Genomic DNA, 17,231 nt, shown 5'->3' with positions numbered 1-17,231 from the left:
CAATATTATTATGCGCTTTGTCAGGTATTTCTTATTATCAGCTCTGATCTGGTCATGGAGTGACAAACCTGAGTATCTCTTCAAAGAGTAGGAACTGCAAGGTAATTAGATCAATAGTCCCATCCTCTGCCAGTCAATTTGCTAATGGGTATTTTCCACGTTTGGGGAATCTAATGCTGACATTGCAAAATTTGTAACCTATATCTTGAATAGATAAAGTATGATCTCTGCAGCAGAGCAGCTCAAAGGCTGAAGTCAACATTTATATCAATAACTGCAACAAACTGCAGTGAACTGGCAATATGATTTTTTTTACAAGCTTAGCTACGGTTTTCCCCCCTTGAGGTTCGGTTCTGTGCGTTCAATTTGTAATATTTTAGTAAAATACAATTGTTACTTCGTTTGGTTTAAAACAGTTGCAGTGGCCCCTTTTAAGTTGCTTGCCAAGTGGCAAACCGAGTCATTTTCGCTACCTTAAAACCAGGAGTCTATAAATTAATATCTGTATAAAATATTTGCAATCTCTGGCGGCTGACTATTTGGTAGATGGAAGTTTGCATTGGGAGACTCTGTTGTTGACAGTATTGTACAACCCCAATGCTTGCTTTGTCTCCTGTGCGTTTTTCCTGCTTTATCGGAATTCGTCAAGTTTCACCCAGAGTTTTTCATTAATTGCCTTCAGCCTTTAATGAAAGAGAGAGAAAAATTGATTTAACTTCCGTTTGTCCAAAAAAAAGTATGAGTGAAAGCAATACCATGCTGGGGCATAGCTCTCTCCTTAATTGCATCGCCATTAATTCCGGAATAAAATAGGACGGTTTAATAAATCAGATTTACGTGATGCAGTCGATCAATAACCTTAAACTGTATTGGAGTGCGGAACCATCCCTGCCAGACTGATCAAGGTCCGTCGAGTGGTAAGAACTGTCAATTTCTTAATGTTTACTCACTGTTTCCCTGTAAACCCCAGTCTTGAGGATTTAAAGGCAACTGCGACTATCTCATAAACGCTTTTTAATTATAAATGTATATGGGAAGTTAACCTAGTTCAAGCAGAGGCAACAGGGCGGATACCAGAATATGCCGCGCGTTTTTTTCCCCGTTTCTTCATTAGTTTCCAAGTGTTCAGCTTCCCTCAACCGGATCAGACTAAAGTACAGATGTGGCCCATTTGTGACTAGTCAGGTCCTTTGTTCTCGGTCAGTCTGCAGCAGCTCGGAGCACAGGTCAGACACAGCCTGGAGTGATATCATTACAGATCCATCGGGTAGCCGCATGATGGAGAATAAGGACCCATATCAGCAAATTAAAGCACTATCATTTAGAGAGATAAACCCCATTGTTGAATGTGCAGCTCCAGTAACAGTTGGACGTTGGGTGTGTGGAAGCACATTTAAATAGGGATGCGATATACAGATGGTACAAACATCTGGATAGGAGAACTAATTACCAGCATAGATCCATTTATAGTGAAGTCAGACCAATATAACAAGCAGATATAGGTCAAAAAGCAGATATAGGTATCTGGGACTGAGCAGGTGTGCGGAAGGTATGTACTTCTAATTTTAAAGGTTGTAATTCAGAGTTTGTGTATTTATTTTCGGTGAAGACATCAAGTCCGCTTTTAATCTGTCACGGCTGTCAGATCTACTCTCGAGGCAAGTGAGCAATAATCCTTGGCCAGTTAGCCTCGAGAAGGCCACACTAAGCAGCCAGGGGCCGGGGGCAAGTGTCTGAGTTGAAATCCTTGTTATTAACGTCTTTATATCGGCTCCATTTGGTTTGAAACGATGCCCTGTGAAGAAGCTCCTCGAGTTGTTCCTGTGTGTGAATTGGGCGCAGGGACAGGAGGAGGGCTCAATGTTGATCTGGTGAAGGTGCTGGCTAAACTTGCCACTTGCTCCTGAGCGCCTCCTCGCTGCCACTAGCCGCTCTCAGCTTTCTGGGGAGGGGGGCTCCACCAACCCACTCGGGCATTTTAACATCGCCTCCCGTTCCCGGGCTGCAAGAGGAATTTTTTTAAAAATCACGTGTTACAGTCAGAGCCCAAAGATATGAAAAAAGGCACCGGGTATTCCACCGATTACCTGGAGGAGGGAATCTTGGCGTTTTTATTGAAACCAGTCTCTCGGCTGCAGGCATGCAATAGGTTTCACCGCATTGATGTTTGAATGGTCAGAGCACTGAAGATTGACTTTACAGAATTAAATGGTCTAACAAGGTAAGTGTATTCTTATTATAAGAACTCTTATAAGAGAGTTGTATTCCACCCTCAATGATGTAACAGTCCTCATTTTAATCACACTTTGTTTGATTTACATTCGTGACTGACACCCTGTGCCCCTACAGCCGATCGCTGTAACTCCGCAGGAGGCATTTTACACATTGAGTATTACAATCCCCTAAATCATTAGAAATGCCCCACTCACTCTGACTGAGCCTCCGGCTACAGCCGAGGGCGAAACAGCTCAGGCAGCCGATCGTTTCCTTGTGCGATCACTTTGAACACCGAGGAGGAAGTGGGACTCTCTCTGGGCTATAGAAAAAGCTGATGGTGTTTTATTCGATCAGTAATTCGCAACATTTCGGAAAGTCAAAGGCAGCCTGTCAGTTCCATCCCTCGAGCGCCAAAATGAATAGACTATTTTTTTATGAGATCATCATTAATGAGGCGGTATCTATATTGAGTTTGCGATTCATGTCTAGTCGTTTTAGGATTAATAGGAGTGGCACTTTTAATGGATTTAGGATTAATAGAGATCCTTGGTTTGCAATCAGTAGGGATGCTTTCTCCATTGTGTATTAGGATGTGCAGAATGGCATCTTTATTGTGTTTGGAATGAATGAGGTGGTATTCTTTGAGATTGGGAATGACGGTACTGTATATATATTGCCCTGGGGCGAATAGAGGCTCTTTATTGAGGTTAAGATTATGATGGGTGCTTTTTGTTGGAATTGGGGGCAAGAGGGACGCATGTACTGGATTTTGCCATCGGCTTTGGGATCCCAATGTTGGGACCAAATGGGGGTCCCAAACCGACTCTTGTAGACTGTTGGAGCTAGCTTCCAAGAGGCAGCCTCCAAACAGGCTGTCTCTGAACTCGCTGAGCCTCGGCAAAGCCATGGGGAGAGGTGGGTGCTGCTGAGGCAGGTCAGAAACATCCAGGGCAGATCAACATTGCCCTTCTTAAAGACAATGAGAGGATGGGCAACACATGCTGACATAGTGGTCATGCCATACAGCATGATAGACGGTAATGAAATGTACCCCAATGAAAATTGCTTATTGTCACAAGTAGGCTTCAAATGAAATTACTGGGAAAAGCCCCTAGTCGCCACATTCCGGCGCCTGTTTGGGTAGGCTGGTCCGGGAATTGAACCATGCTGCTGGCCTGCCTTGATCTGTTTTCAAAGCCAGCAATTTAGCCCTGTGCTAAACCAGTGTAAAGAACAACATGGTTTCAAAAGGACTGTAAGGTGGTCTCTCCTACCATTACTGTCATGGACAGATGCATCTGTGTTGGTTCTCCTACCAGCTGCCGAAGGCCTTGTCTGACAGATATGTTCTTCAGAATTCAATCAGTAGTTGTACCACGGAGCCAATCATCGAGAGAATATTCTGTGTCCTTGCTTCTTCCAAGTGGTGTTCATCATGAAACATTACTGATTCATCAAATGGGGGAGGGCAATAAGTAGTTGTTATCAAGAGATTTCCTTTCCCGTATTTGACCTAATGCCATGAGACTTCAATAGGATCCGGAGTCAATGTTGAGGACTCCCAGGGCCACGCCCTCTGACTATATACCACTGTGCTGCCACCTCTGGTGGTCTGACCTGCTTGTAGGGCAGAACATACCCAAGGATGGTGATAGAGGAGTCTGGGACATTGGCTGCAATTTATGCTTTGGTGTGCATTACGTACTATGTGGGACAGCTCTTCCAATTTTAGCACAAGCCCGCATATGTTAGTGAGGACTTTGTAGATTCAACTGGGTTGGTGTGGATTTGTCATTTATGGTGCCTAGGTTGATGGCAGGACTTTTCTGCAGTGGTCTAGTCCATTATGGAGGGCAGTTAACGGTCAACCACATTGTTGTGGATCTGGAATGACTTGTGGGCCCAATCAGTTAAGGGCAGCAAATTCCCTTCCCTGAAGGATTCTAGTCGAGTGAACCAAATGATTTTTTAATGATGATCCATAGTTTCTTTCACATAATTAGTATGAGTATAATCTCTATCATAGTTAGGAATTAATAGGAGCACAATTTTTCTTGGGTTTAGGATTAAGAAGTATCAGTACCTATTTTAGGATTAATAAAGTCATATATTTGTTTGGGTTGGGATGAATCGGGAGGATATCTTTTTTGGGGCCAAAGTTAATAGGGGCAGTATCTTTATTGTGGTTATGCTCAATGGGAAGTTTTGCTTGTTAGGTTTAATGAGGCACGCTTTTAGTTTGGATTAATAGCTGCAGTAGCTTTATTCAATCTGTGATGAATAGCTGAGTTAGCTTCATTAGATTTAAGGTTAACAGGGACAGTACCTTTATTGAGATGAAGGCAAAACATAGTGCAGGAATCCTGGGAGTGAAAGGGAATGCGGTAGTGATAGGGGATAGTATAATCTGCGGAAGGGATATTGTTCTCTGCTGCTTCGAATGAGAATTCCAAAGTTGTGTTGTCTGCCCATGCCAGGGTTAAATACATTTCCTCGAGGCTAAAGGGGGATTTGGAGAGGGAGAAGGAGGATCCAGTGAAGCTGATTTCGAAATCCAAACAGAAAAGTTGAGGCATTTATGTAGTGTAGCAATATGGGTAAAGGTGGGCATGGAGGGACAAGAAGAGCAAAGAGTTTAGTGGTGCATGGATAAGGGGTGGGATTCTCCGTCGGCCAACGCCGGAATTGGAAACACGATTTGGCAGAAAATTTGTATTGATGCCAAATCCGGCGGGCTCTGGTTTCACGCCAAATCGCAATTCTCCGGTGCCTCAACTGCGGCAGCAATGTGTTCCACTCCGCACGTACAGTAAACGCTGTTGGCATTTCATTCACGGGCCCGACCCAGTATTCTCCGGGGAGTCCGCGATTCTTTGCCTTCTCTGGGGGAGATCCCGACAGCGAGATTCACTTGTGATTCAAAAAATCGGGGAACAGCTGATATGGGAGAGAGAGGAGGTAGGAGATGGTCGGGTGCGACCATCGGCTGCTGGCCCTGACACTGGCCAGGCAGACTGGGGTTGGGGGAGGGGGTTGGCAGTGACGTGGGAATGAAACCCCAGAGTTGGGGGTGACTCCTCACAGGACTGGGGCGGTGTGCAGGCATGGACTGTGATTTCTGTGGCCGGCAAGGCAGCTTTCTTGCTGCGCACGCCACTGACCACCCAACTTGCAGAGTGACACCGGCCACATGGGTGTCCCCACCCCGCACCCCATCCCCCCACTGGGGGGGGCGTGCGGGGCAGAGTCCGCAGAGCCAACCAGAGCCACCATGTAGTCTGGTGGACCTGGTTGGGCACGGGGGGAAGCACCATGCTCACATGTCGGCCTTTCACCTCCTACAGACAATGGGAGTTCGAATACAATCAGCAATTGTGGTCTTCCTCCTACTCGCTAGAGCCCTGGGGGATGCACTGCGGCTGTACGGGCTGCAGCTGCTCGAGGAGGAGGAGGTAGCTGTCGCAGCGGAAGCTGCCCCAGAGGAGCAGGAGGCAGCCACTGATGTTGGAGAGCAGGTCATCAAACAGGAGGGGGAGATGTAAATGAGGTGTCTCATGAGCCTCGTGTATACTGGCAGCGCCTGTCATTCGAGGACCTGTCAGTCGGGCCATGCTACATAGATACAGAGAAGATAGGAGCAGGAGGAGGCCTTTTGGCTCTTTGAGCCTGCTCCATCATTCATCACGATCATGGCTGATCATCAAACTCAATAGCCTAATCCTGTTTTCTCCCCATAGCCTTTGATCCCATTCTCCCCAAGTGCTATCTAGCGGCCTCTTGAATATATTCAATGTTTTAGCCCGTGGTAATGAATTACACAGGCTCACCACTCTTTGGGTGAAGAAATGTCGCCTTATCCCTGTCCAAAATGGTTTACCCTGAATCCTCAGACTGTGACCCCGGTTCTGGACATCATTGGCAACATCTTCATCTACCATGTCTAGTCTTGTTAAAATTTTATAACATTTTTATGAGATCCCCCCTCATTCTTATTAACTCCAGCAAGAACAATCTCAACCTAGTCAATCTCTCCTCATATGACAGTCCCGCTATCCTGGAATCAGTCTGGTAAACCTTTGCTGCACTCCCTCGAGAGCAAGAACATCGTTCCTCAGAGAAGAAGACCAAAACTGCACACAATACTCCAGGTGTGGCCTCACCAAGGCCCTGTACAATTGCAGCAACACATCCCTGCTCCTATACTCAAAATCTTTTGCAATGAAGGCCAACATACCAATAGCCTTCTTTACCGCCTGCTGCACCTGCCTGCTTACCTTCAGTAACTGGTGCACAAGGACACCCAGGTCCCTCTGCACACTTCCCTCTCCCAATTTACAACCATTCAGATAGCAATCTGCCTTCCTGTTTTTGCTTCCAAAGTGAATAACCTCACGCTTATCCAAATTATACTGCATCTGCTATTGATTTGCCCACTCACCCAACCTGTCCAGATCATGCTGTAGGATCCCTGCATCCTTGTCACAGTTCAAACTCCCACCCAACTTGGTATCATCTGCAAACTTTGAGATGTTACATTTTGATCCCACATCCAAATCATTAATATATATTGTTATTAGCTGAGGTCCCAGCACCGATCCCTGTAGTATCCCACTAGTCACTGCCTGTCAATTTGAAAAGGACCCGTTAATTCCTACTCTTTGTTTCCTTTCTGCCAACTAGTTTTCTATACACCTCAATACATTTTCCCCAATCACATGCACTTTAATCTTGCATGATAATCTCTTAATGTGGGACTTTGTCAAACGCTTTCTAAAGTCCAAATATACCACATCAACTGTACTGGTTACATCTTCAAAAAATTCCAACAGATTTATCAAGCATGATTTTCCCTTCATAAATTCATGCTGACTCTGATGATCCTGCCACTGCTTTCTAAATATTCCGCTGTGAAGTCTTTGATAATGGATTCAAGCATTTTCCACACTACCGATGTTAGGCGTTCTGGTCTATAATTCCTTGCTTTCTCTCTACCTCCCTTTTTGAATATTGGAGTGACGTGAGCTACCCTCCAATCTGCAGGGACAGTTCCAGAATCTATAGAATCCCAGAAGATGACCACCAATGCATCCACTATTTCCAGAGCTACCTTCTAAAGCACTCTGGGATGCAGATTCTCAGGCCCTGGGGATTTATCTGCCTTCAATACCATCAATTTATCCAGCACCATTTCTCTGCTCATGTTGATCTCCTTCAGTTCTTCCTCTCACTAAATCTTTCATTCTCCAACATTTCTGGTATCTGATTTGTGTCCTCTTTTGTGAAGACAGCACCAAAGTATGTATTCAATTTCTCAGCCATTTCTTTGTCCCTTATTATGCATTCCCCTTTTTCTGTCTGTAGGGGGGCCTACATTTCTGTTTGCCAATCTCTTTGTCTTCATAAATCTATAGAAACTCTTTGGACTCTGGCTGAGCAGGGGGACAGTGTGATATATCTGCCAGATCATGGAGCACCTGACACCCCGGGGAGTGGGGGAGGACACACGTTCCCGATGGCCATCAAGGTGACAATTGCCCTACAATTCTACCCATTGGTGTCCTTCCAGGCGTTGAGTGGGGACCTTTCCCGATCACGCAGAGCTCGGGGCACAGGTGCGCCGAGGCCCTATATGCCCAGTCGGCACAATATATCACACCCTTCTGACAGAGCATTGAGGCAGGTTGTAACATTGTGCACAGGTGTTTAATGTGAATATGGTTTGTGCCCTCACCTCTATCACTAAACTGTGCCCTGCACCCGTGCCAATTTAAGTGGTGTCTACATGTCTGGCCTTATGGTCCTAATGCTACATCTAGGTGGATCCCCAGACGGTAGATCAGGTGTGGAGGCAGCCTGCTGTGATTCCTGCCCTGCAACCTTCTTTGGCGGGCACCTTCTTAGGCCACCAGGCCTGGAAGGGCCCGGCTACTGCTCGGGTGTCCCAGGTGGCGTGGTGCTGCCCTGTTCTTCCTGCTGCCCACCAGATGCGCTAGGGGCAGGAGCAGGTGAGTCCAAGGTGTTCTGGCACATCCCCTGCAGGAGTTAATGGCACCAATGCCCAATGGCTCCCGGGCTGCTCCATGGGGCCGGGGTGTGAGCAGAGCTAACCCCTGAGGCTCCCCCGCCACCTGGAGCTGCTAGTCCTGGAGGTTTGCTGCTGTCTCAACCAGGGACTGCGTACATTTGCGGCCATGGAGCACAGAGAGTGGACCACTTCCATCCGGGATTGCACCATATCACTGATTGATTGTGCCATCTCCCTCTGAGACTGGCCTACCTCCCTCTGTGTCTGCGCCACGTTAGCCAGCGCCTGGGTAATGCTGCCGATGCTCTCAGCCGTGGCTCACTGCGATTGGGCCATGCTTAGGAATGCTGCTGCAATGTCCAGGTGGCTCTGGCACATGGTTGCTTGTGAGAGGGCAGCCCTGTCCTGGGCCTCAGCCGCTGCCTGCACAGAATGCCCTAGGCCTTGGACATGCTGATCCATGGCCGAAACCCTTGCCCCCAAGGCTTCCACCACGGACGCCACCCGTGCAGTGTTTGCCTAGGTGACACGCATGGCCGGCATCACCTCCTACTCCTACACGCGGTTGGACTCCTCCACCTGCATTTGATGGTGTTGGATGTTCGCCGACACCCCCTCATGTAGTCCCTGGCTCTGCAATTGCATCTCCACAAACGATGGGATTGTCTGTTCCAGAAGCCAAAAACCCCTCTGCTACTCCCTGGGGTCAGTCTGCCCTCCAACCATCCGCCCCCTTGAAAGTTTCTACCTCCACCTGCTTTACGGGAGCATGTGTGTGGTGAGATTCAGCTAGTGCCCCAGGAGTCCCTTCACTAAAGTGCCCAACCAAGGTAAGTGTCGCTGGGATGGTGGAGGGTGTTGGAGACAGATCTGAGGGAAATCTGTGTCATCCTCGGACTCGGGCTCCGGAGTGTCCTGGGTCTCTGGCCAATGGCTCGCTTCTGTGCCAGTGTCACCATCTTTGGTCGGCTCCTGGGATTCTGACAGTGGCTGGGGTCTGGGCGAGGGACACCAGAATGACCCGCCCCATCGGCAGCAGCTCTTGCAAGACAAGACGCATGATTGGACCACAGGCTGGGGGGGGGGGGGTGGTGTGTTTGGGAGGGGGAAATAGGGGTGGTGGTGGAGCGGGTGGTGTGGGTGTGGGGTTGGGTGAGGGTGTGTGTGAGAGTGAGGGTAGTGTGATGGTGCTGTGGGGCTGGTGTGGGGGTGAGGATGGTGTGGGGCTGGTGTGGGGGTGAGGGTGGGGTGGGGGTGACTCATAGGGAATCGCAACTCAACAGGGTCTCACTTCCTCGCCCATTACCGCCCTCCACCCTGGCCACTTCCTTTCTTCCCTTTCCTCAGGTCCGCCGACCATGTCCAGGTCCCTGTGCTCTACCATGGTGTGGGACCACTTGTTTAGCGGTACTCCTCCAGTCTTCTCCTGCTCCTGGCAGTTTTGGGCGGCCTTCTCCTTGGGGGTGGGAGTGGGGGAACAGAAATCACAGTGTTAGACAATCCATACATGCAGTCCAGGAGGCCGGTAGCTGGTAGCTTGAGTGTCCAAGGCACCTTGCCATGGCTGCCGGATGGATGCCGGCATGTGATGCAGGGTGGGAATTCGGATGTCCTCCAGGTTGGGGGGGGGGGGGGGGGGGGGGGGGGGGGGGAAGGTGGATAACCTCCTAAATAGCTGGGAGATTGTGTGAGGCACTGACGGCCTCTGCTATCTGTGCCCAGTGTCATGTGAGAGTACCTTTAAGAAATGGCTGTTTAGAAATGGGTGTGTATATAAATATCTGTAGTGAGAGTATCTTTAAGAAAGGAGGTGAAGCTGGGCTGTCGGTCAGCTTTTTACTTTCATTTTAGGCTGTTTGCTGCAGGGTGTGTTTTAGTTTCATTTTCAGAGCTGGATAGCTGCAGTCACAGCCAGAAGGGGTATTAGTCTCTGTCTCTATAATCTAAAAACTGTAAATCGATCCTTTGGTGATTTAAAACTAATAACTGCTCTCAGTAGTGACTTTAACCTGATGTGCTTCTGTTATGTTTTTATGTTTTATGGGTGTTAAAAGGAAAGCTTAAAGGATTACTTAGTGTTGTATTCTTTGGGAGTTGTATTTGAATTAATGGTTGCTAAGATGTTCACTGTATGTTTTAAAAAGGTTAACTTGAGTTCATAGAATAAACATTGTTTTGCTTTAAAAATACGTTTCCATTTCTGCTGTACCACACCTGTAGAGTGGGCCGTGTGCTCCTCATATCGCAATCTAGTAAAAGTTGTGCTGTGCTTCAGGTGAACTCCATGATACACTTTGGGGTTTTCTAAACCCTGGCCCATAACACCAGGCTTGTTGAACGGTGACGTCTGGCAGCCTCCTTCCTCGGCCAGGGTACACAGTCGGCCACCTCTCCACCATGGCGTCAAACATAGTTTCGAACTCGACGTCCGTAAAACGGGGTGCCGCTCTCCTCACTGCCATCTTGTTGGCTGGAATGGTGTGTGTGGGGAATAAAGTGTGTACATGAGGCTGGAGCTTGTCAACCTCCTGAGTGTCCATTGCGAATCCGGTGAATCCCACACCATTTCCCATTGGAATCGATTGTGTTCCACGTGGTACTACTGCCAGCCCCTTAACGGTCATAGAATCGGTCCAGCTGAGGCGCCAGTTTTGCTGTTGTTGAAGTCCATGAATCCTGCCCCGACATCAACATTTAGTCTCAGGAATGGAGAATTCTGTCTAAGGTCTATGCAAATAATCTTGGTAAAATAATAACATTTGATGCTCTTTGTATGAATGCATGTAACAGGATAGACACAAATTGAGATACATGAGATTGGTCCATAGTAATTACCATTACAAATACAAGGTTTCAAGCTGATTAAGGTGGTAAATACACTATCCAGTATAGACAATTAGAACATATGCAGGCATCAGGATCATTCCTGTCGGGGTTAGAGATGTGCTGATGGGGTAATTGTTTCTGAGAGGCAGTCAAATAAGAGGCTGCATCTGTGTTCGCTGTGCAATTGAGGATGGTGGGTGAATTCCCATGACGGAGGCACGTGAAATCGACTCACTGGAATCCAGTGACCCCTTCACTGTGAAACCAGTGGGAGCGCTGCTGAGGACATGACTGATGGTGCAGCAAGAAGAAACTGCAGTCACCATTACTGTCTGTGGTACGGATGCAAGGTTCATGGCATATGACCATCAGAGATATCCGTCTCCCCAATGTCTTCACTCAAGGGCATTGCTGTGGGATGGACAAACAGCAGCCTCGCCATTTTCTGCCAGTGAGGCCTTCAACAGCCTTAAACTTAACAAGGCTCTGCTCACCCGCCAGGGAGCTGACACCGTAGGGAAGGGGTGGCATAGGAGGGCCGTGGGCTGCTTGCAAGATCACTGCATGTTGCTTAATTGACAATGATCTGACCCCTAATTGCCCACCCACCACTGCTGAGTGGTTGCATACTGCCGTTCTGCCCACAATTCTGGCAAGATTGGGGGAATGTGTTGAGGAGCCTGTCCAACAAATACCATATATACTCGCGTATCATGCGATCTCGCGTATCATGCGACCCCTGAATTTTAGACCCCAAAACATGATTTTATGCTATACCTCATGTATCATGCGAGTCACTTTTTTGAGACACCAAATGAGATACCAAATTACGCCGTTAACAACCGCCGTAAACAACCAGCTGTTTTGCGGTTTCTAATCACGGTAATAAGCAGTTAACTAATGCGTAACACATAACGGTCGAATACATTCTACCATTAGCCACTATGGAGAAAAGATCTGCCAAGAAATATACTGCCAAATTGAAGCTGCAAGTCGTTGCCGAAGCGGAACACAGCAACAACGTTAAAGCTGCAAAGCTGTTTGGTGTCGGAGAAAGCTGTGTCCGCAACTGGAGAAAACAGAAAGAGAAATTGATTTAATGCCCAAAGTAAAATTTCCAAATGGTATCGTTGTCCATGTCCATGCAAAAGGTTGGATGAACGATAATGGTTGCAAGATTTGGCTGAAGAGAGTTTGGGAATCAAGAGCAGGTGGTTTACGACGCCCAAAAAGTTTACTTGTGTGGGATATGTTTAGGTCACATCGCGTGGATTCTGTTGTGAAAACTGTTCGCGAATCAAACACCGATATAGCAATCGTTCCAGCTGGCTTGACTAGCGTCGTTCAGCCACTTGACGTATCCATTAATAAGCCATTTAAAGACAATATAAGAAAGAAATGGAATGACTGGATGATGGAAGGAGAGAAATCATTTACGAAGGGAGGGAATATGAAGGCTCTACTGTGTTTGTGGGTAAAAGAAGCATGGACTGAGACAGATGCAGATTTGATTGTTAAAGCATTTAAAAAATGTGGAATAGCAAATGCTTTGGATGGAAGTGAAGATGATGCGATATTCGAAGATGCAGGAGAAGAGGATGAAAATATTGAAGACCTGGAAGATGATCAGTATGACGACTGCCTCGATGAAGAAGAATTCCAAGCTTTATTTGATGATGACACTGATAGCAATGAAAGCGAATTTGACGGATTTTAGTTAACCTGCAAATGTTTGTTTTAATAGTTTTTTTATTAAAGTTTTATTAAAGTTTGTTAATTAACCTACATATGTATTCCTGTTTTATATTTCATTATGTCCATAATAATGTCCATTTGACTTTCCGTTAATGGATACGGTCTGCTTAACAGCCTAACAGCCTAATCTTGACCAGTACTTCACACCCAAAATTTTGTATCTCGCGTATCATGCGACCCCCCAAATTCAGGTCAAAATTTAGGTCTTCAAAGGTCGCATGTTACGCGAGCGGTAACTCCCAAATTTTGCTCCCAGTCCCACGTCTAAAATTGATTCTGATGGGCCAGGAAGGTTCCACCCAACATATTGGAATTGCAGGCAGGAGAGAAAAAGAGTTGGAATAGCCCTAATAATAAAGGATGAAGGGAGGCACAGTGTGCGCAGTGGTTAGCACTGCTGTCTACGGTGCTGAGGACCTGGGTTCGATCCCGGCCCCGGGTCACTGTCTGTGTGGAGTTTGCACATTCACCTCGTATCTGCGTGGGTTTCACCCCCACAACCCAAAGATGTGCAGGTTATGTGGATTGGCCACATTAAATTTCCCCTTAATTGGAAAAAAATAATTGGGGACTCTAAATTTATTTAAAAAAAATAAAGAATTACTTAAGTACAGTAGGAAGAATGGATCTTGAAAGAAAGGACAGGAAACAGAATCAGTCAGGATGAAGATTAGGAATAACAAAGGTTAGAAAATGCCGGTGGAAAAGGTTTATGGATCTCCTAATAGTGGTTATAATATCAGACAGAACATTAAACAACAAACAGTCGAAGCTTGCAACAAAGACAATTTAATGATCATTAGGACATTAATCTTCATATAAATTGGACAAATCAAGTTAGCAAAGGTAGTCTGGAAGATGAATTTGTAGACTGTTTTGCAACCGTTTACTGGAATATTTTTTGGGACCAATTTGAGACAAAGTTATTTTAGATCTAGCATTGTGCAATGACTGTGGGTTAATCAATAAACTCATAGCGAAAAACCCCCTCAGAAAGCAAGATTGAATTCCATGTTAAATTTGAGACTGACAAATTTGAGTCCAAAATAAGAGTTTTAAGCTAAAATAAAGCCAATGACAGAGATTTGACGGGACAGCTGGTTAAGATTAATTGGGTAAATAGACTAAAAAATATGCTGGTAAAGAAGCAGCGGGATACATTTAAAGAAATTACTCAAAACATTTAACACAGGTAGATTACATAAAAAGACATGGAAGCATAGTGGTTAGCACTGTTGCTTCACTGCGCTAGTGTCCCAGGTTCTATTCCTGGCTTGGTCACTGCCTGTGCGGAGTCTGCACATTCTTGTGTCTGCGTGGGTTTCCTCCGGGTGCTCCGATTTCCTCCCACAAGCCCCAAAATACATGCTGTTAGGTAATTTGGACATTCTGAATTTTTGGCGGTATTCTCCCCCCCCCCCCCCCCCACGCCGGGTGGGAGAATCGCCGGGGCACCGCGTGAGTCGCGCCATGCCGCCCCGACACCCGCACGCGATTCTCCCACGAGAATCACGCCAGGCCGCTCGGAGAATCGCTGCAAATGGCGAGCGGCGATTTTCCGGCCCAAATGGGCCGAGCGGCCGGCGAAAAAAATGACAGTCCCGCTGTCGCCGTTCACCCCTGGTCGCTGCCAGCGGGAACTGTGCGGGAACGCTGAGGGACGGCCTGTGGGGGGGAGGGGGGGCTCCTTCACCGAGGGAGCCTCCGATGGGGTCTGGCCCATGATCGGGGCCCACTGATCGGCGGGCCGGCCTCTCCCCCCCCTCCCCCCCCCCCCCATGGGCCTACCTCCTTCCACGGCCGGCCCCAGAACCCCGCCGCCATGATGGTGAGGGGCCGGCGCGCGTAAGAAGCTCCCCGCGCATGCGCAGGGTGGCGCGGCCCAACTGCGCATGCGCAGGAATGAGCTGCCCCAACTGCGCATGCGCGGGTTGGCGTGGCACCCATTTGATGCCGCGTATGGAGGCTGGAGCGGCATGAACCGCTCCAGCGTCGTGTTGGCCCCCTTTGGGTGCCAGAATAGGTCGTGCCCGGGCCCTGGTCGCGCCGTCGTGAAACGCAACAGCATTCACGACGGCGCGGGCACTTAGTCCCGGGAGCGGCGAATCCTGCCCTTCCTCTGTATACCCGAATAGGTGCCGGAAAGGGCGACAAGGGGCTATTCACAGTAACTTCATTGCAGTGTTAATGTAAGCCTACTTGTAACAATAAAGATTATTTGAAAAAAAAAACAAAAGCTCGGGGAAGTAAAAATAATGCCATTAGATTAAAAGACGAGGCGTGAACACTGAACTCCAGATGCCAGAGAGAGCAATCCTGGTGGGGAGCAGCTGATCGGAATGATGAGGACACTTTAAAAGGAGCAGTGCAGTGAACCTTCACTGAATCCAGAGACGGAGATCCTGAGGTAACGTCAAGATCAAGGGTGACTCGGACTTGGCTGGTGAGGAACCGCAATTCGCGCTGTCGTTAGATAGTAGTAAATTAGAAAAGTCAAATATTAAGGGATTAACTGAAATAAATAAAAGTCAGAGTGAGTATAATTCTAACTAGTAATACAAGGATAGGAAGTTGAAGTAGAATGCGACAAAGAGACTAAGTTAAGGCAAGGGGAGTATCTTTCAAGTAATTAGAAAAGTTAGAAAGTAAGACAAAGTATATTTAAGTTTAAGGCATGACAGATGAGGTCAGCCAATGGGAATGTGTAACCTGCCAAATGTGGGAAGTCATGGACCATTCCAGCATCCAAGATGACCACATGTGCAGGAAGTGCTCCCAATTGCAGAAACTTGAGCTCGCGTTTCAGAGCTTGGGCGGTGGCTGGATACACTGGCGCATCCGTGAGGCTGAGAGCTACCTGGATAGCATGTTTAGAGAGGTGATCACATCTATAGCTCAGGAAACTGGATGAAAGAAGGGTGACCACCAGGCAGTCCAAGAGAAATAGGCAAGTAGTGCATGAATCCCCTGAGGTCCCGCTCACAAATCGATTTTCAATTTTGGAAGCTGGTTTCACAAGAGAGTGTGGTCAGAGCCAAGATACTGGCCGCACAAGTGGCCTGACTGTATAGCAGGGGAGGAAGAAGGAAGGAGGAGTGATACTGGGAAGGGATTCATCAGTTAGGGAAACAGACAGACATTTCTACGGCTGCAGACATGACTCCAGGATGGTGTTGCCTCCCTGGGGCCAGGGTCAGGGATGTCACTGAACAGTTGCAGGGCATCCTAAAGGGGGAGGGTTTGTGAGCAGTGGATGTGCTGGCCTTGGAAAGGATCCAGAGGAGGTTCACAAGAATGATCCCTGGAATGAAGAGCTTGTCATATGAAGAGCAGTTGAGGACTCTGGGTCTGTACTCTGTCGTGTTGTTCACCCTGGGGTAACACAGACTGCACACGATGCAGTTAACTGATCAAGTATACACCAAACATGGCGTTGGTTCAATATAAGATTTATTGATATTCAGTAATGAAGCACACAGCTTCCTGTGGGTTGACTCTCTACTACTCTAAGTAAACTAACATTAACTATTGGGCAGCACGGTAGCACAAATGGATAGCACTGTGGCTTAATAGCACCAGGGTCCGAGGTTCAATTCCCCGCTGGGTCACTGTCTGTGTAGAGTTTGCACGTTCTCCCTGTGTCTGCGTGAGTTTCCTCAGGGTGCTCCGGTTTCCTCCCACGGTCCAAAGACGTGTTGTTGTGTTACCGGGATAGGGTGGAAGTGAGGGCTTAAGGGGGTCGGTGCAGATTCGATGGGCCAAATGGCCTCCTTTTGCACTGTATGTTCTATGTCTATGTCATATAGACCAGGCTAGCTCTGATCCATGTGTAGAAGGTGTTGAATGATTTGTACACCCTGTCTGTCATTACAATTGTCGTTAGTGGAAAGAGGCGGAGTGCTGATGTCTCCTGTGTTTTATAGTTGAAAGCCCCTCTCTGGTGTTCTGTCTGGTGATTGGTCGTGTTCTGTACTGTAAGTTGATTGGCTCACCTGGGTGTCTATCACTGCCTGTTTTTACCTCATGATGTGCATGGGTACATATTGTAACATCCCTCTTTTTAACAAAAAAAAAATTGTCGGCTGCTTAGAGCATATACTGAGAAGCCTGGATAGAGTGGACATGGAGAGGATGTTTCCACTAGTAGGAAAAACTAGAACCCGAGGACACAATCTCAGACTAAAGGGATGATCCTTTAAAACAGAGATGAGGAGGAATCACTTCAGCCAGAGGGTGGTGAATCTGTGGAACTGTTTTCCGTAGAAGGCCAAATCATTGAGAGTTTTTAAGACAGAGATAGGTAGGTTCTTGATGAATAAGGGGATCAAGGGTTATGGGGAGAAGGCAGGAGAATGGGGATGAGAAAATATCAGCCATGATTGAATGCCTAATTCTGTTCCTATGTCTT

The 17,231-nt window shown here is 47.4% G+C and overlaps 1 protein-coding gene across 3 annotated transcripts in view; it reads left to right on the top strand.

Annotated features, from left to right (window-relative positions):
* The first annotated feature begins 774 nt into the window (after positions 1 to 774).
* The window catches only part of colq (collagen-like tail subunit (single strand of homotrimer) of asymmetric acetylcholinesterase), a 174,752-nt gene continuing 158,295 nt past the window's right edge, over positions 775 to 17,231 (top strand). The window contains exon 1 of one of the 3 annotated variants that reach the window (XM_038797297.1): positions 775 to 917. The gene's annotated coding sequence lies outside the window, so the exon portion shown is untranslated. Of the gene's footprint in view, positions 918 to 1,417; positions 1,550 to 1,965; positions 2,222 to 17,231 lie in introns of those variants that run through there. The other 2 variants (XM_038797298.1, XM_038797296.1) reach the window with 2 other exon arrangements.

Source organism: Scyliorhinus canicula, chromosome 5 (assembly GCF_902713615.1).
Source record: "Scyliorhinus canicula chromosome 5, sScyCan1.1, whole genome shotgun sequence".
Taxonomy (NCBI): Eukaryota; Metazoa; Chordata; class Chondrichthyes; order Carcharhiniformes; family Scyliorhinidae; genus Scyliorhinus; species Scyliorhinus canicula.
This window is presented reverse-complemented; position numbering and strand designations above follow the sequence as displayed.